This window comes from Rhinoraja longicauda, chromosome 17 (genome assembly GCF_053455715.1).
Source record: "Rhinoraja longicauda isolate Sanriku21f chromosome 17, sRhiLon1.1, whole genome shotgun sequence".
In the NCBI taxonomy this organism is placed as follows: Eukaryota; Metazoa; Chordata; class Chondrichthyes; order Rajiformes; family Arhynchobatidae; genus Rhinoraja; species Rhinoraja longicauda.
This window is the reverse complement of record NC_135969.1, coordinates 36,645,550-36,670,313: the sequence shown is the minus strand read 5'-3', so window position 1 is coordinate 36,670,313 and position 24,764 is coordinate 36,645,550.

The window sequence follows — 24,764 nt, the reverse complement described above, 5'->3', positions numbered from 1 at the left end:
TGCTTGTGTTTAACCATTTATTTACCGTCAGGACATTTGACAGGTAGATTGGAGGTGACAGTTTGACAGTCAGGTAAGCGTGGGAATTTTTGCGATGTTTATGGCCATCAGCCATTACATTTAAAGTGGGCTCCCAACCCAGATATGCAACCCAGAAACCAGATATGCATCTCCCGTACATTTTCAAAGAATGCCCACACACTCTTCACAAAAATCCACTTATCCACTTTAAAAAAAAATTGTTTTAATATAGCTATTAGTAAACTGGAAGTAAATCCAGTTTATGCCTTGTTACAGTGATGCTTGGTTTTTAAGTAACCCATACAAGATGTTATACTTCAAAACTCTCAAGTACTTACCGACTTGTCAGTGATTTCAGCGAACATTAGGACGCCGGAGAAGCATTGACAGCGTGGGAATTTCGCAATGTTTCTGAAGACGCTGTAATCCCGACCTGACTCGGCATTGTCGTGGTCATTGTCGTCGGGTAAAAGAAAAGTTCGGCGATCTGCTACGACTTTGACAGTCGTCGGTAGTAGCCTTAAAATCGCCTAAAGTGGGACAGGCCCTTAAGTGTGAAAGGAAACCAGTCCTACTTAAAGACTGTGCCAAATTGATGTCACTATGTTGTTTCGGAGGCTGTAATATCCTACAAAAAAAAATGATGAGATCTGACTGCGTTACTCTCTTGCAGTGTGAATGGTGAATTTATAAATGAGAACTTCACACGTTTAATGGCGATCAGAGCTTTATACAACAGGATTGGATCATAGACTCGGTGTAATGATATTGCAGGCAAAAGTAAATGCTCAAAATAATTTTGTTAAGCTGACTGGACGACAAATTGTGTGTCGAACACAAAATGTACTGAGTGGAGGAAATGCTGCTTTCTGTTTGACCCCTTTGTTTGGAGACATGAAGTTGGATGCCCTCTACTGTGAAAGTGGCATTGTTAGTGGTGGGAACTCCATCTCCATGGTAACAGCCCGAGGAGATCACGGCCTTTTTTCCAAATGTTTTCCCTTCTTTTATAGAGTGGTAACGCCTCTTCAATCACTGGATGTTCACTGCACATTGCAACATTCACTGGCCAATATTTGGTGCAAGGGATGCCAATTTACTTGCCGTCTTGTTGAGCCTCAGTGTCTGCAACCCGTTTTCACCTAGCCCACAGCTAACAATAGACAATAGACAATAGGTGCAGGAGTAGGCCATTCAGCCCTTCGAGCCAGCATCGCCATTCAATGCGATCATGGCTGATCACTCTCAATCAGTACCCCGTTCCTGCCTTCTCCCCATACCCCCTCACTCCGCTATCCTTAAGAGCTCTATCCAGCTGGAAACAATGGCCTGTTTCCTTTATGTTTCCTACCATTGTTACTTTTTTGCATCTCTTTCATTCATTTGTTCTACATGTCTCTACATCACTGTCTCTTTCTCTCATTTCCCTTTCCCCTGACTTTCCACGCTGTATCACTAAACTAATCTAATCTAAACTAAACTAAACTAAACTAAACTAAACTAAACTAAACTAATCTAAACTAAAACACAGATTCAGTTATCTGATATATTTCCAACTTCGGTCAATGATTTTTTAATTTCCAAAAATGTCACAGTAATGACATTCTCTCTGATACAGTTGATACATCATGATACAACGTTCCCAATGTTGGGGGAGTCCAGAACCAGGGGGTCACAGTTTAAGAATAAGGGGTAGGCCATTTAGGACTGAGATGAGGAAAAACTTTTTCACCCAGAGAGTTGTGAATCTGTGGAATTCTCTGCCACAGAAGGCAGTGGACGCCAATTCATTGGATGTTTTCAAGAGAGAGTTTGATTTAGCTCTTAGGACTAATGGAATCAAGGGATATGGGGAAAAAGGCAGGAACGGGGTACTGATTTTGGATGATCAGCCATGGGCATAGTGAATGACGGTGCTGGCTCGAAGGGCAAAATGGCCTCCTCCTGCCCCTATTTCCTATGTTTTCTATGTTACTAACTGAGTTCATTCCGAGGTATCCAAGGTAAGCTATTCGAAGATAAAGCCTGAGGTCCCTTGCGCAACTGTGTCTGTGTCTATGTAAAATATAGCAATATAGACTATAGACAATAGACAATAGGTGCAGGAGTAGGCCATTCGGCCCTTCGAGCCAGCACCACCATTCAATGTGATCATGGCTGACCATTCTCAATCAATATACAATTGATCATATGTGGATATATATAATTGAATATATATATTGTGGCATCGGGGATGAGAGAAGGTGGACATTGCTTGCACCAACACTCCCACAGCAGCACGGTGACATTGCGGTCACCAGAGATCTGGGTTTGATCCCGATCACAGGCGCTGTTTGTAAAGAGTTAGTACGTTCTCCCCGTGACAGCGTGGGTTTTCTCCGGGTGCTCGAGTTTCCTCCCACACTCCAAAGACGCACAGGCTTTGGTAAAATTGTAACTTGTCCCTAGTGCGTGCAGGATGGTGCTAGTGTGCAGTGCAGCATTTATTTCAAGAGGACTGGAATACAAAAACAGGGATGTCATTCTGAGGGATATGAGAGGGGTGAGAAGCTCCACCTTTACCTCTTTTCCTTTGTTCTTTAGTTAGAAAGTTAAAACTTTTATTAGACAACTAGAGCAAGCGGACCTGTTGGGCCCAAATCTCTCCTGCATTGGTGCAGCACCCTCTCCTCCCCCCCTCCCTCCCTCCCCTCTCCCCTCTCCCCCCTCCTCCTCCCCCCCCCCCTCCCCCTCCCCCCCTTCCGCCCCCACTCCATCCACCTCAACCCCCCTTATCCTCCATCCTCCCCCTCCCTCCCTCCCTCCTTCCCTCCACCCCCCTCCCTCCACCCCCCTCCCTCCTTAGGAGATAGATTTACACTTTAAAATGTGAATAACTTTAAAAATGTAACACCAGTTTCAATGAAACTTCTTCCATTAGCACCATAGGGATGACGGTGAGTAAGGTAGGCCCAAAATTGTTGCGCTATCGTGTACCGTTTTGGCTGTAGTTCAGGAACAAACAAACAAACAAACAAACAAGAGTTTTAGTATATAGATTATTAGAATTTTTTTCCAGCTGATCAGAGATGCAGGATTTCCTGATGAAATGAAACAATAACAAAGGTGGTGTTATGGAAACTTGTGTGCAGAATCCGGAAACTTGTTCTTTGTTGAAGAAGTTTATTGCGACAGCAATATTCGATTACAAAGTTTCTTTAACAAGATAACGGACAACCATCAAAACTCACTGTCTTCTTCGAAGACGTCTCCTAACTCACTCTTTTCGGGCGCCAAAAGCGCACATGACAACATTGTCCAATCAGCGATGTCGCTCTCTGGACCAATCCCTACGGTCGCGCCCACACGTGACCTTGCCGGCCAATCTGAGGGTTCGACGACTAGGACCACTCTCTATGGTCGCTACATGACCCCCCCCAGAACCCGAGGTACGGAACCTAGCAGGGAGCCGGATTTCGCGACCAGCACGAGTAAGGAGAGGGGCAGCCTGAACCACAGGAGCAGGGGATTCTGGACTTGGAGGAACTGCCGGAGCGGGGGGTCCTGGACTGATCGGGACTGCCGGAGGACGGCCTCTCCTAGGTGGTTGGCCGACCAGGACTGGGCGGTCCGGATCCAAGTGTGCAGGTTTAAGCCTGGACACCGAGACGAGCTCACTCCTGCCGCCCACGTCTAAGGTGAAGGTGACCGTCCCCTTACGCAAAACCCGGAACGACCCTTCATAGACCCTCTGCAACGGGGCGCGATGGGCATCCTTGCGCAAAAATACAAACTCACAGTCCTTCAGGGCAGGCGGATCGTGGACCATGGAACATCCATGACGTGAAATCGGAACTGGGGCCAGGGAACCCACCCGTGCCCGGAGCGATGCTAAGACTGACGGGACTGGAGGCAGCTGGCCGGAGGGGTCCGGAAGCAAATCCCCGGGTACTCTAAGTGGCGAGCCATATACTAGCTCCGCGGACGAAGCACCGAGATCCTGCTTAGGAGCAGTCCGAATGCCCAGAAGGACCCAGGGGAGTTGGTCCACCCAGTCCGGGCCTTCTAGCCTCGCACTGAGGGCCGCCTTGAGTTGACGGTGGAACCTCTCCACAAGCCCATTTGCCTGGGGGTGGTATGCTGTAGTGTGTTGTAACCGGGAACCGTACAGCTCTGCTAGCGTGGCCCAGAGGGACGAAGTGAACTGCGGCCCCCTGTCGGTGGTAATAACCGCCGGAACCCCGAAACGTGCTACCCAATGGAGGGCCAAAGTCCTGGCACAAGAGGCAGCAGAGGTATCGGACAATGGGAAAGCCTCTGGCCACCGGGTGAACCGATCCACCACCGTGAGGAGATGGGTGTAGCCCCGGGAGGAAGGCAAGGGCCCGACTAAATCCACGTGAATGTGGAAAAAACGGACCGCTGGGACCTCAAACTCCTGTACAGGGGGCTGGACATGGCGCTGGACTTTAGCGGTCTGGCAGGGGACGCAGGAACGGGCCCAAACAGCTACCTGTTTACGCAGGCCATGCCAGACAAACCGAGCGGCTACTAAAGCAGAGGTGGAGCGGATGGACGGGTGCGCCAGCCCGTGAATAGCATCGAAAACCCGGCGCTGAAGGGTGGGCGGCACTACCGGCCTGGGACGGGGAAGGGAAACATCACACCAGACTTTTATGCCTTCCGACCCGCAGGCTACCTGAGCCAACTTCAACCCCGAAGTGGTGGACTGGTATGCCGAGGCGGTATCCGCCAGAAGTTGTGCTTCCGCAAGCTCCTGGGGATCCACCTCGCAGTCCACCACCGAAACGGGGGAAAAAGCAGGCCGGGACAGGGCGTCAGCAACGGCATTAAGCTTACCCGCGATATGACGGACATCGGTGGTAAATTCGGAGATGGCAGTCAGGTGCCGCTGCTGGCGGCCATGGGTCGGACAATTTGAAAAATGCAAAAGTTAATGGTTTATGGTCCGTAAAGGCCACAAATGGGCGGCCTTCAAGGAAATACCTGAAATGACGAACAGCTAAATAGAGAGCCAGAAGCTCTCGGTCAAATGCGCTATACTTCAGCTCAGCCGAAGTCAGTTGCCGGCTGAAAAACGCCAAAGGCTGCCAAAGGCCACCGACCTGCTGCTCCAAAACCCCACCCACCGCCACGTCAGACGCATCAACCGTCAGGGCCGTGGGGGCGGAGGGGCTCGGGTGGACCAACATGGTGGCGTCTGCCAAAGCTGCCTTAGCTGCTGCAAAAGCCAACTCCGCGGCCGGGGACCATATCAACTCTACAGGTTTACCCGCAAGGCACTGGAAGAGCGGGCGCATGACCCACGCAGCTGCCGGAACGAACCTATGGTAGAAGTTAACCATACCTACGAACTCCTGCACCCCTTTTACTGTGGTGGGCCTGGGAAATGCCCGGATAGCCTCCACCTTCTCGGGCAAAGGGGTGGCGCCGGCAGGGGTGATTCTGTGCCCTAAAAAATCAAGAGAAGGGAGGCCGAATTGACACTTGAAGGGTTGGATAATGAGCCCGTGGTCTTGGAGCCGCTGGAATACAGTCCGCAAGTGGACCTGGTGTTCTTGCACTGAGGGGCTGGCGACCAGGATGTCGTCTAAATAAATAAACACAAAGGGTAAACCCCGACCCACACGGTCCATCAGTCGCTGGAAAGCCTGTGCCGCGTTCTTTAAACCGAAAGGCATGCGCAACCATTCGAACAACCCGAACGGAGTGATCGTGGCAGTTTTTGGTATGTCCTTCGGACGCACAGGAATCTGGTGGTATCCTCGTACCAAGTCGATCTTGGAAAACACCACCGCACCTTCCAGCCCAGACGAGAAGTCCTGCAGGTGCGGTATGGGGTAGCGATCAGCCGTAGTGACAGCATTGAGACGCCGATAATCGCCACATGGTCTCCACCCCCCAGATGCCTTGGAGACCATATGCAACGGCGAGGCCCACGGGCTGTCAGACTGACGGACAATTCCCATTTCCTCCATCTTCCTAAATTCCGCCCGCGCCACCACCAGTTTGTCGGGCGGTAGCCTCCGGGCCCGAGCGAAAACGGAAGGGCCCTCGGTGCGGATGTGGTGGACCACGCCGTCCTTGGTTGAAGGGGTGTCAAAACGCTGGATGAGCAGCTCTGGAAACTCCGCCAGAACCTCAGCATACGAGTCAGGGGCCGCGACGACGGCCTGGACAGTAGGGCTGGGTGGGGAGGCGATTGTCGGAGCGACAGGCTCCTCGCTGGCGGAGGGTCGGAGGTCGTTACCGCGGACATCGGGGACCAGTGAAAAGGCCCAGAGAAAATCTGCGCCTAGGATCGCTTGTCTGACTTCTGCTATAATGAATGGCCATTCGTACGTGCGGAGGCCTAAAACAAGTGACATCTTCCGCGTACCGAACGTGCGGATGGGGCTGCCATTAACCACTATGAGGGTAGGACCTGTCTTACCCGATCTGGTCTCAAGGTCGGTCGGCGGCACTATACTGACAATGGCTCCCGTGTCCACCAAAAATTCTGTGTCCGTGAATCGATCTCGGACGTAGAGGCGTCGGTTCTGGCCAATCGCAACTGCCCCTATGTACGATCGGCCGAGGCATTTCCCGCGAAAGTACAAGGTGAGCGGCAGTTGCGGGATTCTCCACCCCATCGTAGATGGTAGTAGCACCAGCCGCACTTGTGCGGATCCTTTTGGCGGGCTTTTGGAGGACTGGCGGGAGACGCGGCGCCATCTTGATGTCGCTGTGGCGTGGTCACTGATGTCGAGACCTTGTTGATCGAACCGCTTCCTTTTGATTTGGACGCCATGAGCGCATCAGCTTTTTCTGCATATGCCTCGGGGTCCTTAAAAGAACAATCCGTGAGCATAAGTCTGACATCTTCGGGAAGCTTCTCTCGGAATGCCTGCTCGAACATGAGGCAATCCGTATGTTCACCAGCTAGCATCATCATCTCGGCCATGAGAACGGACGGCAGTCGATCTCCGAGATCCGGTAGGTGCAGAAGTTTTTTAGCTCGGTCATGCCTATGGAACCCGAAGGTTCGTAGTAACAGTGCTTTCATGGCCTCGTACTTGTCTTCCGCAGGAGGGTTGATGATGAACCGCATCACGCGTGTGGTCGTCTCCGGCGACAGTGCACTGACGAGGTAGTAGTATTTCGTGGCATCTGTCGATATGTTTCTTAAATGAAACTGGGCTTCGGTGTGGACAAACCAAGATTGCGGTTGATGTGTCCAAAACGACGGAAGGTGAACGCTGACTGCGCTTAGCTCTGATGTGCCAGGCGCAGCAGTCGACAACGGGGGGTCGTGTTCGCTCATGGTCGGTGATCGCCCAGATCACGTCGGGGTGGCGCCGTTATGGCGAGTCCGGAAACTTGTTCTTTGTTGAAGAAGTTTATTGCGACAGCAATATTCGATTACAAAGTTTCTTTAACAAGATAACGGACAACCATCAAAACTCACTGTCTTCTTCGAAGACGTCTCCTAACTCACTCTTTTCGGGCGCCAAAAGCGCACATGACAACATTGTCCAATCAGCGATGTCGCTCTCTGGACCAATCCCTACGGTCGCGCCCACACGTGACCTTGCTGGCCAATCTGAGGGTTCGACGACTAGGACCACTCTCTATGGTCGCTACAGTGTTACCCCCATAATTAGACAGGTATTTCTTCAGTTTAGTTTATTCTCACGCACACCAAGGTACAGTGAAAAGCTTTTGTGGCGTGCTCACCAGTCAGCAGAAAGAGCCATTTATTGTTCGCAATGATAAGGGGAATAACGTTTAGTCCAAGGTAAAGCCAGTAAAGTCCGATCAAAGACAGCATGACGGCCACCAGTGAGGTAGATAGTAGTTCGGCAATGCTCTCTAGTTGTTGGTAGAATGGTTCAGTTGCCTGATAACAGCTGGGAAGAAACTGTCCCTGAATCTGGAGGTGCATGTTTTCTATACCTTTTGCCCGATGGGAAAGGGAGAAGAGAGAAGAGGGAGTGGCCAGGGTGCGACTCGTCCTTGATTATGCTGCTGGCCTTGCTGAGGTAGCGTGAGGTTATAAGTGGAGTCAATGGAAGGGAAGGTTGCTTTGTGTGATAGACAATAGACAAGGAGAAGGCCATTCGGCCCTACGAGCCAGCACCGCCATTCAATGTGATCATGGCTGATCATTCTCAATCAGTACCCCGTTCCTGCCTTCTCCCCATACCCACTGACTCCGATATCTTTAAGAGCTCTATCTAGCTCTCTCTTGAAAGTGATGGTCAATGCTGTGTCCACAATTCACCGCAATTTCTTGCAGTCTATCTTTTCCCATCTTTTGGAATCTAAATTGATCCCAGTAAGGAATGTAAGGACTTGACTTGTGCAATGGTCAGTGGGTTAATGGTTTTTCATTGTCACGTCGGCACTGCACAGTGATATTGTGGAGTGGCTTCCAATCCAGGCGAGCACCAGGCTGCTGCAGGGCCTCCTCCGTCGATCTCGACCGGCTCGGCCCGCCAACCGACGTCCCTCTCCTGGCTTGGCCGCCTCAGTGTCCCGCAGGCACCTCCTGCAGTCGACCTTGCAGGCGCGGGAGGCAATACCCCCGGTCCCTCTCACACCGGCCCACTCCTCACGTCCGTCCTCACCAGCGGCCCCCTCCTCCTCCACTCCCCGGTCTTCGGGGCCGAGCTCGGTGGCTTCCGAGCTTCCAATCAATGGCGAATGAGGATAATCTGGTGATATACGTGAAAAGACCCTCCATTCCAGTTTTGAGATTCACATTTATGAGGAAAAGGGGCACTTTGCGAGATTGGTAACTAATACATATTGAAAACTGGCACATCTAAAGTCAATAGTCAATAGTCAATGATATAAGAAAATAACTGCAGATGCTGGTACAAATCGATTTATTCACAAAATGCTGGAGTAACTCAGCAGGTCAGGCAGCATCTCGGGAGAGAAGGAATGGGTGACGTTTCGGGTCGAGACCCTTCTTCACACTGATGTCGGGGGTGGGACAAAGGAAGGATATAGGTGGAGACAGGAAGATAGAGGGAGATCTGGGAAGGAGGAGGGGAAGGGAGGGACAGAGGAGCTATCTGAAGTTGGAGAAGTCGACGTTCATACCACCGGGCCGCAAACTGCCCAGGCGAAATATGAGGTGCTGCTCCTCCAATTTCCGGCGGGCCTCACTATGGCACTGGAGGAGGCCCATGACAGAGAGGTCAGACTGGGAATGGGAGGGGGAGTTAAAGTGCTGGGCCACCGGGAGATCAGTTGCGTTAATGCGGACCGAGCGCAGGTGTTCAGCGAAGCGATCGCCGAGCCTGCGCTTGGTTTCGCCGATATAGATAAGTTGACATCTAGAGCAGCGGATGCAATAGATGAGGTTGGAGGAGGTGCAGGTGAACCTCTGTCTCACCTGGAAAGAATGTTTGGGTCCTTTGATGGAGTTGAGGGGGGAGGTAAAGGGACAGGTGTTGCATCTCGTGCGGTTGCAAGGGAAAGTGCCCGGGGTTAGGGTGGTTTGGGTAGGAAGGGACGAGTGGACCAGGGAGTTGCGGAGGGAACGGTCTCTGCGGAATGCAGAGAGGGGAGGGGATGGGAAGATATGGCCAGTGGTGGGGTCCTGTTGTAGGTGACGGAAATGTTGGTGGATGATATGTTGGATCCGCTGGCTGGTGGGGTGGAAGGTGAGAACGAGGGGGATCCTGTCCTTGTTGTGAGTGGGGGGATGGGGAGCAAGAGCGGAGCTGCGGGAAGTAGAAGAGACCCTAGTGAGAGCCTCATCTATAATGGAGGAGGGGAAGCCCCGTTTTCTGAAAAACGAGGACATCTCGGAAGCCCTAGTCTGAATCACCTCATCCCGGGCGGAGATGCGGCGTAGACGGAGGAATTGGGAGTAGGGGATAGACTTTTTGCAGGGGACCGGGTGGGAAGAAGTGTAGTCCAGATAGCTGTGCGAGTCGGTGGGCTTGTAATAAATGTCCGTCACTAGTTTTTCTCCTGTGATGGAGATGGTGAGGTCCAGAAACGGGAGGGAGATGTCAGAGATAGTCCAGGTATATTTAAGGGCAGGATGGAAATTGGAGGTGAAGTGTATAAAGTCAGTGAGTTCTGCATGGGTGCAAGAGGTAGCACCAATGCAGTCGTCGATGTAGCGGAGGTAGAGTTCGGGGATGGGGCCAGTGTACATCTGGAACAGGGATTGTTCGACGTACCCGACAAAGAGGCAGGCGTAGCTAGGGCCCATGCGAGTCCTCCCACTCGCAACAAGGACAGGATCCCCCTCGTTCTCACCTTCCACCCCACCAGCCAGCGGATCCAACATATCATCCACCAACATTTCCGTCACCTACAACAGGACCCCACCACTGGCCATATCTTCCCATCCCCTCCCCTTTCTGCGTTCCGCAGAGACCGTTCCCTCCGCAACTCCCTGGTCCACTCGTCCCTTCCTACCCAAACCACCCTAACCCCGAGCACTTTCCCCTGCAACCGCACAAGATGCAACACCTGTCCCTTTACCTCCCCCCTCAACTCCATCAAAGGACCCAAACATTCTTTCCAGGTGAGACAGAGGTTCACCTGCACCTCCTCCAACCTCATCTATTGCATCCGCTGCTCTAGATGTCAACTTATCTATATCGGCGAAACCAAGCGCAGGCTCGGCGATCGCTTCGCTGAACACCTGCGCTCGGTCCGCATTAACGCAACTGATCTCCCGGTGGCCCAGCACTTTAACTCCCCCTCCCATTCCCAGTCTGACCTCTCTGTCATGGGCCTCCTCCAGTGCCATAGTGAGGCCCGCCGGAAATTGGAGGAGCAGCACCTCATATTTCGCCTGGGCAGTTTGCGGCCCGGTGGTATGAACGTCGACTTCTCCAACTTCAGATAGCTCCTCTGTCCCTCCCTTCCCCTCCTCCTTCCCAGATCTCCCTCTATCTTCCTGTCTCCACCTATATCCTTCCTTTGTCCCACCCCCGACATCAGTCTGAAGGGTCTCGACCCGAAACGTCACCCATTCCTTCTCTCCCGAGATGCTGCCTGACCTGCTGAGTTACTCCAGCATTTAGTCAATAGTCAATGTTATTTGTCACATACACGTAAATGTGCAGTGAAATGAAAGATTACCCACAGTCCAACAATAAGACCAATAAAAAAAAGCAATAACACACACAATCATAAACCAACACCAAACAAAAGGAAACATCCATCACAGTGAGTCTCCTGCAGTCACCTCCTCACTGTGATGGAAGGCCAGAATGTCTTTTCTCTTCCCCTGCCGTCTTCTTCCGCGGTCAGGCATGTTGAAGTTGCCACGTTCCAGGCTGCGCCTGATGGTGAAAGGTCCGCAGCGGGCCGACCCAAACCCCGCGTTTGGAGACTGGGGATTGTGGGGTATCAAACCTTGTCTTCCCTCACATGGATGTGTGTATTCTATTGCTTCTAATATGTAATCATGATCTTGCTCACGATGTTTGTTGTGTCTGAAGAAGGGTCCCAACCTGAAACGTCGCCTATCCATTTCCCTCCACAGATGCTGCCTGACCCATTGAGTTCCTCCAGCACTTTGTGTTTTGCTCACGTTTGCAGCGTCTGCCGTTCCTTGAGTCTCTAGGTTTGCCGTTCCACTTGCTTTTCTGGGTTTTTATCGAAGATAGACACAAAACGCTGGAGTAACTCAGTGGGACAGGCAGCATCTCCGGAGAGAAGGAGTGGGTTGACGTTTTGGGTCGAGACCCTTCTTAGTTCTTTCACAAATAATCCTGTTTCTTCTAATTTGGTTGCATGTAGGGACTCGTGGAAAGCAAATGAGCGAGGAGAGCATTTTATCTTAATCAAAGTAAACTTTGCTCAGGATTAAATATATGGACAAAACAAGAATTGTGCAAAATTCCTCTGACATTCTCCAGGGCTATGCACACATTTGTTAGCGTTCTATTTGGTAGCGTCCCCAAAAACTATCGTTATACCCATCACCCTTGCCACTCATGTGGCCCCCTAGGGTGACATCCCTTCCATTGTTTGAGGGGCGTCTCCACCACACCCAGCCCCCCAGTGTCCAGCAGCAGAAGGACGCTAGACTGTGGTTCTCTGCCACAGAGCCTTTGCGTTGGCTGCACCGAGCTTTAGTGTGTCCCTTGGCACGTACAGCTGCCGTCTGGAGCGGGCCAGTCGGCGACATTCCCCGACGGACATCTCGCTCTGCCGGGTGGGCAACAAGGTTCGGGCAGACCGTGGAGCGTCTTTCACCGACTCGACGACATTGTCCTTCCAGCAGAGAGGGTGGAGAACTGGGAGCGTGTGGAGGTGGGGATTACCTAATACCTTGGAGTCTTAAGACACCAAAGTTGCACATGGGGATTAGATGCAACGCTTCAAAGAGCTGCCAGCTGCTCCTCTCAGGGAGACTGGTATGTATCCTGACAAATCTACTGATCCCGACATTACTGGAGGGCGGAGGGAAACACCAGTGCTACACCACTCAATATGTATATCAAAGTCAGTCAAATCACAATAAACTAAACTCTGTGAAAATCCACTCAATTCTCCCCGCCCAGCCTGAACAACATTGATTAGAATTTCTAATTTCCATCCTTTTGCCGATTTGCATTCACACTGGTATAGGGAAGATTTGAATGAATGTAACAGGTTACATTACCTCCACCAGCCCACAGCAATTTACAATGCACGGTGGTGCAGCGGTAGAGTTGCTACCTCGCAGCGACAGAGACCCGGGTTCGATCCTGACCACGGGTGCTGTCTGTACAGAGTCTGTAACCTTTAACGCCCTTCCTAATCGAGAACCTTCAATCTCCGCTTTAAAAATACCCAATGTCTTGGCCTCCACAGCTTTCTGGGACAACTAATTCCACAGATTCACCACCCAAGAGGAAGGGGAGTGTTGGAGGCTGGAGAAAGTGTCATCAATAGGGGGCAAGGACTCCTTGCCTAAGAAACAGGCATGTAAAAAGAGCTAGACTTCATGTCAAGTCAGTCTGAAGAAGTGTCCTGACCCAAAATGTTGTTTGCCCCTTTCCCTCCACAGATGCTGCCTGCCTAATATAGGATGAGCGTTTGGCGGCACTGGGCTTATATTCGCTGGAGTTTAGAAGAATGAGGGGGGACCTCATTGAAATGTACAGAATCGTGAAAGGCTTGGATAGAGTGGATGTGGAGAGGATGTTTCCACTAGTGGGAGAGTCTGGGACTAGAGGTCATAACCTCAGAATTAAAGGACGATCTTTTAGGAAGGAGATGAAGAGAATTTTCTTTAATCAGAAGGTGGTGAATCTGTGGAATTCTTTGCCACAGAAGGTTGTGGAGGCAAAGTCAGTGGATATATTTAAGGCAGAGATATAGATTCTTGTGTAGAAAGGAACTGCAGATGCTGGTTTAAACCAAAGATTGACACAAAAAGCTGAGGTAATTCAGCGGGACAGACAGCATCTCTGGAGAGAAGGAATGGGTGACGTCTCGGGTCGAGCCCCTTCTTCTGATTCTTGATTAGTACAGGTGTCAGAAGTAGAATGAGGCCATTCTGCTATTAGGCCATTCGGCCATTTAGGCCATTTAGCCATTTAGCCACTGCTAAATGGAGCAGTGGAGAAACACCGGGTGGCGCCACCAGCAGTGGCTGCCTCGCCAACAGTCTGTTCTTTCTTCTTTTTGTTATTTTCAGCATGTGTTAAAAAGTATGTTTTAGTGTTCCTTGGTTTGTTTTAGGCGGGGGATCTATTTTTTCAATCTCTTTCCTCGATGGAGATGCAATTTTTTCCCGTATCGTATCTCCGGCCCCACTGCAGCCGAACATCATGGAGTTGGTGGCCTTTCCTGGAGACCGACGGGCGCTCCAAGCCGCGGGAGTCTGCGGGACTTTAACATCGCGGAGCTTGCGATCCCTATGCCGGGGATCGAAGCTCCAACTGCGGGGCCTGTGGACTGCAGTCTCTGGTAAGAAGAGGCCGACTCGGGAGCTCCATGCCGCGGAGAATGCTTCTACCGCCCTGGCGCGGGAGTTCTGATCACCTCGACGGTGGCTTCGATCATCGGATACGGGGGCTTTGATAGGACCGACTACGGATGGTTTGGCTGCCCCGACCGCGGGAGACCAAAGAGGATGAAGATTTAACTTTATTGCCTTCCATCACAGTGAGGAATGTGGAATCCACTGTGATGGATGTTTATGTTAACTTATATGTGGATGTGTGTCTTGTTGCTTTTCACTTAGTATGGTAACTCAAATTTCACTGTACCTTAATTGGTACATGTGACAATAAACTGACCTTGAAACCTTGAAGACAGGAGAATGGGGTTAGGACAGAGAGATAGATCAGCCATGATTGAATGGCAGAGTAGACTGGATGGGCCGAATGGCCTAATTCTACTCGTATCACTTACGATCTTTTGATCTTCTGACCCGCTGAGTTCCTCCAGCACTTTGTTTTTGTTTTTCCAGCATCTGCAGTCCCCAGTGTCTCTCAAGTGAGCTTTCCCGGGGAGCACTGTTGGAAAATAGCTTCGACTGCTGTAGATCAAGGAGTTATTTTTCCAATTTTACTTCTGCTCCAAAGCTCGAGGGGGTTGAGTGGATATCAGTACCCTGTCTCTGGAGAGGCAGACGTTTGTGTACATACGTCGATCCATTTTACCTGTATCCACCCCTCAATTGCCAATCTTTGTTCCTCCCTCCTCTCCCCCACCTCTCTTCCAGCTTTCTCCCCCCCCACCACAATCTGTCTGAAGAGGGTCCCGACCTGAATTGTTGGCTGTCCATGTTCTCCAGAGATTTTGTTTTCCAAAAATCAACTTTATTCAGAATATAAAATATATACAAAACAAAAACTGTGCAACAATTCTTTGGACATTCTCAATGGCTATGCATACATTCATTAGCATTGTATTTGGTAGTGTTCACAGAAATATCATTATACCCCCCCACCCTTGCCACTCATGTGGCCCCTGGGGTGATATCCCCCCCCCCCCTTGTTTGAGGGGCGTCTCCACCACACCCTGCCCCCCAATGTGCAGCAGTGGAAGGACCCTAGGCTATGGTCCTCCCCCACAGGGCCTTGGCATTGGCTGCACCGAGCTTCAGTGCATCCCTCAGCAAGTACTCCTGCAGTCTGGAGCGGGCCAGGCGGCAACATTCCCCGACGGACATCTCACTCTGCTGGGCAGATCATGGTCTCCAGAGATGCTGCCATCTACACTAGCCCCACCTGCCTGCGTTTGCCTCATATCCCACTAAACCTGCCCTATCCATGTACCTGTCTAAATGTTTCTTAAACGTTGTGATAGTACCTGCCTCCACTACCTCCTCAGGCAGCTCATTCTGTTCTCCTACCGCTCCTTGTGTGATTTACCCCTCGGGTTCCTATTAAATCTTTCCCCCCTCACCTTAAACCTACGTCCTCTGGCTCTCGATTGCCTTACACTGCGCAAGAGACTCTGTGCATTCACCCGATCTATTCCTCTCATGGAATGATGCCAAGAATTAGAATCCCGCTTCTTTTGAAACAAACGGGATCTTAGTTTCATTCTTTTATTTTCACCACTGCTGCTGCTGCTGTTGGATTACTGGGGCAGATCTTGTTGGTTTAGATGGGTTAGAGAGATACGGGCCAAACGAGGGTAAAAGGGACTAGTTTACAGGGGTAGGAAAAAAACTGCAGATGCTGGTTTAAATCGAAGGTAGACACAAAATGCTTGAGAAATTCAGCGGGTCAGGCAGCATCTTGGGAAAGAAGGAATGGGTGAAGGGTCTCGACCCGAAATGCCACCCATTCCTTCTCTCCCGAGATGCTGCCTGACCCGCTGAGTTACTCAAGCATTTTGTATCTACCTAGTTTAGATGAGTCATGGAGGAGCTGTGCCGAAGAGCCTGTTTCTGTGATGCATGACTCTATGACTCTGGGACTCTAGTCCCTTGCTGAGAATTGCCTTTCCATGGCATATTAACAGAGACCAAACTCACCAGCCTGAAGCAATCTTGCCCAGTCCAGCCCATGCTGTTAAAGCTGTCAATATTCTATCGCAGATATTAAATTAAATTAAAAGTAAATTATAAAAGATGTAGTTAACTGAAACCAACTAAAATGCTTATTAATAATTAAAAATATGAAATTAATGAAATCATTTAACAACACTAACTTGTCTTCACTGAAACCTCCTAAATTCTTTCCCCATTGAAATCAATGGAGTCTTACATCCTGCACCAGATCTAACCTGAAGCAGATCCAAAAGGGTGGCGCAGCTGGTAGAGACTTTGCCTCACAGTGCCAGAGACCCGGGTTCGATCCCGGGTGTCATCTGTGTGGAGTTTGCATGTTTTCCCTGTGACCATGTGGGTTTAGAAGGATGAGAGGGAATCTTATCGAAACGTATAAGATTATTAAGGTGTTGGACACGTTAGAGGCAGGAAACATGTCCCCAGTGTTGGGGGAGTCCAGAACAAGGGGCCACAGTTTAAGAATAAGGGGTAGGCCATTTAGAACGGAGATGAGGAAAAACTTTTTCAGTCAGAGAGTTGTGAATCTGTGGAATTCTCTGCCTCAGAGGGCAGTGGAGGCCAATTCTCTGAATGCATTCAAGAGAGAGCTAGATAGAGCTCTTAGGGATAGCGGAGTCAGGGGGTATGGGGAGAAGGCAGGAACGGGATACTGATTGAGAATGATCAGCCATGATCACATTGAATGGCGGTGCTGGCTCGAAGGGTGCTCTGGTTTCTTGCCACATTCCAAAGTTGTGCGGGTTTGTAGGTGGATTGGCCTCTGCACATTGCCTCCAGTGTGCAGGGAGTGGATGAGAAAGTGGAATAACATAGAACTAGTCCGAAAGGGTGATCAATGGTCGGAGTAGACTCAAGATAGACACTGAAAGCTGGAGTATCCCTGCGGGTGTGATGGCATCTCTGGTGAAAAATAGGTGACGTTTTGGGTCGGGACCCTTCCTCAGAGTCGGTGGGCCGAAGTGCCTGTTTCCATGCTGTATCTTTAAAGTGGTGTATTTCTGGGAATGGGCTTCACTGCCAGACTCCATGGTCCATATTGCAGCAGAGCGCAGTTCAGCTTTCGGGCCCATCAGTAACCTCTGGGTTTCCACGTTTGAGAGTGAGTATGCAGTCTGAGTCTGAGTGAATTCTACTCAATGACTATCGACGGGTGGCACTACCAATGTACCACTTTGACTCTTGACTCTCTCTTGAATGCTAACAGTTCCTTCATAACTATTGTCAATAGCTTGGTCCTTGTTGTTAGCCTACAGTGCCACCTACTGTTCGACAAAGTTGTTACGGCACAGCCAATTTTCATCACGACTACAAAAAGAATTCATGTTTATGTGGAGCTCATGTTGTCTGATGTTTTCATAGCCGGTGAAATGTTTTGAAGTTCTGCCATCATTGTAATGCAGGGAAGCGAGTGTACACGCCACGTTGCTTCAAATAGTTCATACGTTTAAGGTTCAATGTGATGCTACCACCAGTCACGTCTTCTCAGCCCCAACCCGTTTCCAACTTCCACGAGACCGCTCCCTCCGCAACTCCTTGGTTCATTCATCTCTTCCCACCCAAACCAGCTCCTCTCCAGATACTTTCCCTGCATCCACACGAGGTGCACCACCTGTCCCTATATCTCATTCCTAGCACATCCATGCAAGGGCTGCCAGGTGAGGTAGAGGTTCACATACACCTTCGCTAACATCTGCCACTGGACCCCGGTGTTCCTGATCAGGCCTCCTTCAAGAAATCCAAGATAGCTTTATTTGTCATCCAAAAAAGTTTTTGGGACGAAATTCAGTCACCCACAGTCCAACAATAAAAGCACTAAAATAGGCAGATTACACAATAAAGCATTAAAATAGGCAAATTACACAACCCCAAAAACACACAAAAAAAGAAACATCCATCCCAGTGAGTCTCCTCCAGTCCTCTCCTCACTGTGATGGAAGGCCACAATGTCTTTTCCCTTCCCCTGCTGTCTTCTCCCGCGGTCAGGCTGTTGTGGTTGCAGGCCGCGCCGGACGGTCCGCAGCGGGCCGACCCAAGCCCCGCGATCCGGGGCGGGCGAACACGCTGCCGCTGTTGCTGCACGTTGGGGCAGTCGTGGCTCCCGACATTGAAGCCCCCGCCCAGCAGAGAAAAATCCTGCGGCCTATTTTAGGCCGCGCCGGACGGTGAAATGTCCGCGACCCAAGCCCCGCGATCCGGGGCGGGCGAACACGCTGCCGCTGCCGGAGCTCCCGTTATTGGCATCCACGCGGCCCGAGCCTAAGGCGAGTCGCAGCTGCTCCCGCAGCCTCCGAAGACGGTCGGCTCCGCTGATGGTAAGTCCGATCCGCGGGCTCTGCGAACCAGAGCCCTGGAGGCCGCCAGCTCCAGGACCGATGGTAGGCCGCAGCAGGAACGGAGACACGGCCCAGAAAACAAAGGTCGGGTCCCCGTTCGGGACACATATTTACAATTTTACAGTTCCCCCCCTCCCCCACACATAGTACACAAACACAAAAACACGACATCACATCGACAATTAAGACACAAAAAAACAACAAAACACAAAGACAAATGGGCCGCAGCTGCTATGGCAGCGCCGCCATTTTGGTCAATTGTTGGTGAGACCAACCCCGTTTCGCCGAACACCTGCGCTTGTTCCGTCAAGGTCTACTGGACCTCTTGGTTGCTAACTGTTTTATGTCCCCTTGAATGAATGCTTTATTGTTCGGAATTCCCAAGGTATGCAAGGTATGCAAATAGTCGCCCGTAAAGGGTGCTTACAAAGTACCCCCTGCGCCAGGTCCCCTTTTGTTCTTCCACCCCCCCCCACTCCCTCACGGCGGTCCCCCACGCTGCGTTCTCCGTGGTCCATTGTTCTTCCCCCTCCGTCACGGCCCCCCCCCCACGCTGGGTCCTCCCTCCGTTGTTCCTTCCTTCAGCAGCGGCGTCCTCACTTCGACATGTCTGTCCTCGGCCGCACTGACCTCTCCGCTCACGCTGCCAGGGCTGTTGGCCGCGGGCCACGCGATTCCACCACCAGTCACGTCTTCCCAGACCCAGGGCCGTTGGCCACGGGCTTCGTCGACCCGCGAGGCTCCACCTCCGACCTGCGAGGCCCTGCACCTCCTCCCTGGCCAGAATGAGGCCACACGCAAACTGCCGGTGTGGAGTTTACACATTCTCCCTGTGACCGCGTGAGTTTCCTCCGGGTGCTCCGGTTTCCTCCACACATCCCAATGATGTGAGGGTTTGTAAGTTAATTGGCCCTCTGTAAATTGCCTCTAGTGTGCTGGGAGTGAATGAGAAAGTGGAATAACATAGAACTAGTGTGAACGGGCGATTGATGGGTGGCTGTGGATTTGGTAGGCCATCGGGCCTGTTTCCATGCTATATCTCAAAACTAAATTAAACTAAACTAAACTAAACTAAGCTAAACTAAATTAAACTAAACTAAACTAAATTAAACTAAACTGTGAAGACCATGCTTACTTATGCTGTGCCAATAGTAGATCTATTTTCGTGTTGCACAAGTCCACTCCAGTTCACTCGACACCAGACACTTGCAAAATTGATCTCCTGCAGTCATCGTTAACCAGTAGCACACAGAGTACAGGCAACAACAAGCTTTAAGTGCTCCAGTTTCCTCCCACAATCCAAAGATATACAGGTTTGTCGGCTAATTTATTAATATTGTAAATTATCCCTAACGTATGTGGGATCGTGTTAATGTGTGGAGATCGCTGGTCGGCGCGGACTCGGTGGTCCGAAGGGCCTGTTTCTGCTCTGCATCTCCAAACTAAACTCTAAACTAAACACTGTTTTCTTCATAAATTACTGGTCAGACTGATCAATATCTTGACGCACTTAGCCTTCTGAAACAATCATTAATTCAGCGACTGGTGCCCTTGGCATGGCCCTGCTATCGGATGTCAGCATAAACTCTGTAAAGTTGAAACCTTTAACCACCTGTCACAGAATCCTGGGCACACATCTCTGATCCAACATATGTGGCCACTAACATGTAACAGCAAACATCAGTGTATTAGTTTCATCCCTTCCAGAAGAAGTGACTTACATTCTCTGAAGATAGACACAAAGTGCTGGATTAACTCGGCGGGTCAGGCAGCATCTCTTGAGAAAAGGAATAGGGTGACGTTTCAGGTCGTGCACCAGTCTTGGTGTTGGTGTACACAATTTCTTTACAGGCACCAACCCATGTAAATGAAGCCAATTGGATTTTTCTTCCATGGGTTCCAAGAACTCTTCAGATGATAAGAAGAGAAGGTTCTGCTTCATGTGCATGCTATAATCATGTCAACAGACCACTGGTGACTCTCAGTCTGAAGAAGGGTATCGACCCGAAATGTCACCTATTCCTAGAGAAATCCAGAGATGCTGCCTGACCCGCTGAGTTACTCCAGCTTTTTGTATCTATCTTCAGTGTAAACTGGCATCTGCAGTTCCTTCCTACATTTACATTCTCCTTCTGGAATAAATCTGGGACAGCAAAATGATTCATCGCACTACTGAGTCTGCAAGCATAGTTCAAATAGCTAATTTGTGCACCAAGTCTAATTGATGGAAATGGAAGAGGAAACAGAGGGGACGTGGTTAGGCTCGGTGTATCGGTTTAGAAACTGGATGAGAGAAATATTGAGAGCTGTTTTCTGAAGAATGTTTGTTTTCAATTTAGTGTGTCAAATTTATGTTTGACCTCACCATTGCTTGTTTTGTTTGTCCTTAATGTGGAGATCCATTCTATTCCTTGAATAAAGCACGTAAGTATTGCCATGGTTAAATAGTTCAACAGAGTATGTTTACTACTGGCCTTTCCGTTAATCCTAACTTAAAATGCCTCCATCCCATATTAGATACATTGGTACATAGAAAATACTCGCAGGATTAGGCCATTCAACCCTTCGAGCCAGCGTTGCCATTCAATGTGATCATGGCTGATCGTCCACAATTAACCCACCCCGTTCCTGCCACCTCCCCATATCCTTTGATTCCGCTAGCTCTAAGAGCTCTATCTAACTCTCTTTTGAATGCCTCCAGTGAATCGGCCTCCACTGCCTTCTGAGGCAGAGAATTGCACAAATCACAACTCTCTGGGTGAATTTGTTTTTCCTCATTTCAGTTCTAAATGGCCTACCCCTTGTTCTTAAACTGTGGCCCCTGGTTCTGGACTCCCCCAACATCGGGAACATGTTTCCTGCATTAAGCGTGTCCAATCCCTTAATAATTTTATATGTTTCTATAAGATCCCCTCCCATCCTTCTAAATTCCAGTGAATACAAGCCCAATCTTTCATCATATGACAGTCCTGCCATCCTGGGAATTAACCTGGTGAACCTACGCTGCACTCCTCCAATAGCAAGAATTAGGAGGATTAGGATATTAAGAGGATGATTGCCGGAACTAAATTCCTTGCATTGTCTATAATGTTCCGACCACCTTAGCTTATTGGGGTTTTCTAAGGGCACGCTTTTACGAGGGTGTTGCCAGGACTCGAGGGTCTGAACTATAGGGAGAGGTTGAGCAGGCTGGGACTCTATTCCTTGGAGCGCTGGAGGATGAGGGATGATCTTATAGAGGAATATAAAATCGTGAGATGAATAGATCGGGTAGACGCACAGAGTCTCTTGCCCAGAGTAAGGGGATCGAGAACCAGAGGACATAGGTTTAAGGTGAAGGGGGAAAGATTTAATAGGAATCTGAGCGGTAACTTTTTCACACAAAGGGTGGTAGGTGTATGGAATGAGTTGCCCGAGGAGGTAGTTGAGGCAGGGATTATTGCAATGTTTAAGAAACAATTGGACAGTTACATGGATAGGGTATGTTTAGAGGGATATCAATCAATATCAATAGTCATTTATTTGTGACATACGCATAAATGTGCAGTGAAATTAAAAATTACCCGCAGTTCAACAATAAGACCAATAATAATCAATAAAAATGCAATAACACATACAATCGTAAACTAACACCAAACAAAAAGAAACAACCATCACAGTGAGTCTCCTCCAGTCCCTCCTCACTGTGATGGAAGGTCAGAATGTGGGCCAAACACAGGCAGGTGGGACTGTTGTAGATGGGACATGTTGGTCAGTGTGGGCAAGTTGGGCTGAAGGGCCTGTTTCCACGCTGCATGACTCTAGAATTGGGAATGAGAGTGGTAGGATTCGGAATCAATGCCAATTATATCTTCAAGTGTCAAAATCAACCATTTCAGATCCACAAATCCAATTTACCTGCATAAAGCCCATGTTCCTATCTAACAACGTGTCCGAATGCATTTTAAATTCCTAGTTTTATTAAAAGTTCATGTCTCTGCTGCTGCCATTTTGGTTTTTTTAGAGATCGGCATGGAAACAGGCCCTATGGTCCACCGACCACCCGTTCGCACTAGTTGTATTTTATTCCGCTTTCTCATCCACTCCTTACACACCAGGGGCAATATGCAGAGGCCAATTCACCAACAAACCTACACGTCTTTGGGATGTGGGAAGAAATCGGAGCACCCGGAGAAAACCCATGGGGTGACACAGGGAGAACGTGCAAACTCCACACAGACAGCACCTGAGGTCAGGATCGAACCCAGGACTCTGGCAGTGTGAGGCAGCAGCTCTACCAGCTTCGCCATTGTACCACCCTGTTTCTGGGCCAGTTTACTGCTAAATTGGTATACTTTTAATTTTTTTAATAATATGATAGAAAATTACAGCATAAGATATTTTGTTTCTACCTCCAGAATCTTTTTTCAGCAAGAGGATCTGGTTTAATGCCATTTTACCATCCTTTAGGGCAGCACAGTCGCAAACATGGAGCTGTTGCTTCTTAGCGGCAGGGACCCGGGTTTGATCCTGACCTCGGGTGCTGTGTCTGTGGACTTCGCATGTTCTTTCTGTGGCCACGTGGGTTTTTCTCCCGGTTCTCCAGTTTCCTCCCACATCCCAAAGACGGGTTAGTTGGTTAATTGGCCTCTGTAAAGTGCCCCTGCTGTGGAATGGATGAGAAAGTGTGAATGGGTTATCGGTGGTTGGCATGGAGTTGGTGGGCCAAAGGGTCTGTTTCTTTGCTGTACCTTTAAATCAATTCAAACAAAAACATTTATGATTCTATTTTTTTCTAAATTTTGATGAACCAGGGCAATGGAGATTTAGTTTAGTTCAGAGATACAGCGCGGAAACAGACCCTTCGGCACACCGAGTCCCCGCCGATCAGCGATCCCCGCACACTCACGCTATCCTACACACACGACAATCAATCAATGACAATCACAATAATACTTTATTAGCAACATACGAGGAACTTCATTTGCCACACAGTCATAACAATAAAAAGCAACAGAACACACAAAATCCATTTTAACATGAACATCCACCACAGTGACCGGACAACTTACCAAGTTAATTAACCTACAAACCTGTACATCTTTGTAGAGTGGGAGGAAACTGGTGCTCCCAGGGAAAACCCACACAGGTCACGGGGAGAACGTACAAACTCCGCACAGGTAAGCACCGTAGTCAGGATTGAACCCGGGTCTCTGGCACTGTAAGGCATCAACTCTACCATTGCGCCACCGTGAGATTGATGTCATTGTTTGAAGGGGTGACCAAGGAGGTAGATGGGGGTAGTGCAGTGGATGTGGTATACATGGATTTCAGTAAGGCTTTTGACAAGGTCCCACACAGGAGACTAGTCAAGAAGGTAAGAGCCCATGGGATCCAGGGCACCTTGGCAAAATGGATAAAAAACTGGCTTAGTGACAGAAGGCAGAGGGTGATGGTAGAAGGGTGCTTCTGTGACTGGAGGCCGGTGTCCAGTGGGGTGCCGCAGGGATCGGTGTTGGGTCCCTTACTGTTTGTAATCTACATAAATGATCTGGATGTCAACGTACAGGGCATGATCAGCAAGTTTACAGATGACACAAAGGTAAGGGGGGGGGGGGGGGTGGTGAATAGCGAAGAAGGGATCTGCAAGCTGCAGGAAGATATAGATGAGATGGTCAGATGGGCGGAGCAGTGGCAGATGGAATTTAATCCTGAAAAGTGCGAGGTGATGCACTTTGGCAGAAATAACTTGGAGAGGGAGTACACCATGAATGGAAGGACCCTAGGGAAGACAGGGGTACAGAGGGACCTTGGAGTACAGGTACACAAGTCCTTGAAGGCAGCAGGACAGGTGGATAGGGTGGTTAAAAAGGCATATGGGTTACTGGCCTTCATTAGCTGGGGCATCGAATATAAAAGTAGGGGGGTAATGATGGAATTGTACAGAACACTGGAGTATTGTGTACAGTTCTGGTCACCACATTATAGAAAGGATGTGATAGCTTTGGAGAGGGTGCAGAGGAGATTCACCAGGATGCTGCCAGGGATGAAGGGCCTCGGCTATGAGGAGAGATTGGGCAGACTGGGGTTGTTTTCCCTGGAGCAGAGAAGGCTGAGAGGGGACATGATCGAGGTGTACAAGATCATGAGGGGCATGGATAAGGTAGATGGCGGGGAACTTCTTCCACTGGTGGAAGGTTCAACAACGAGGGGACATAAATACAGGGTAAGGGGAGGGAGGTTTCGGGGGGATGTGAGGAAGAACTTTTTCACCCAGCGGGTGGTTGGAGTCTGGAACTCACTGCCTGGGGTGGTGGTGGAGGCGGGAACACTCACAACGTTTAAGAGGCATTTGGATGGGCACTTGAAATGCTACAACATTCAGGGCTACGGTCCAAATGCGGGAAAATGGGATTAAAATTAGACTGTGTTTGGTAACGGGCGGCGCGGAC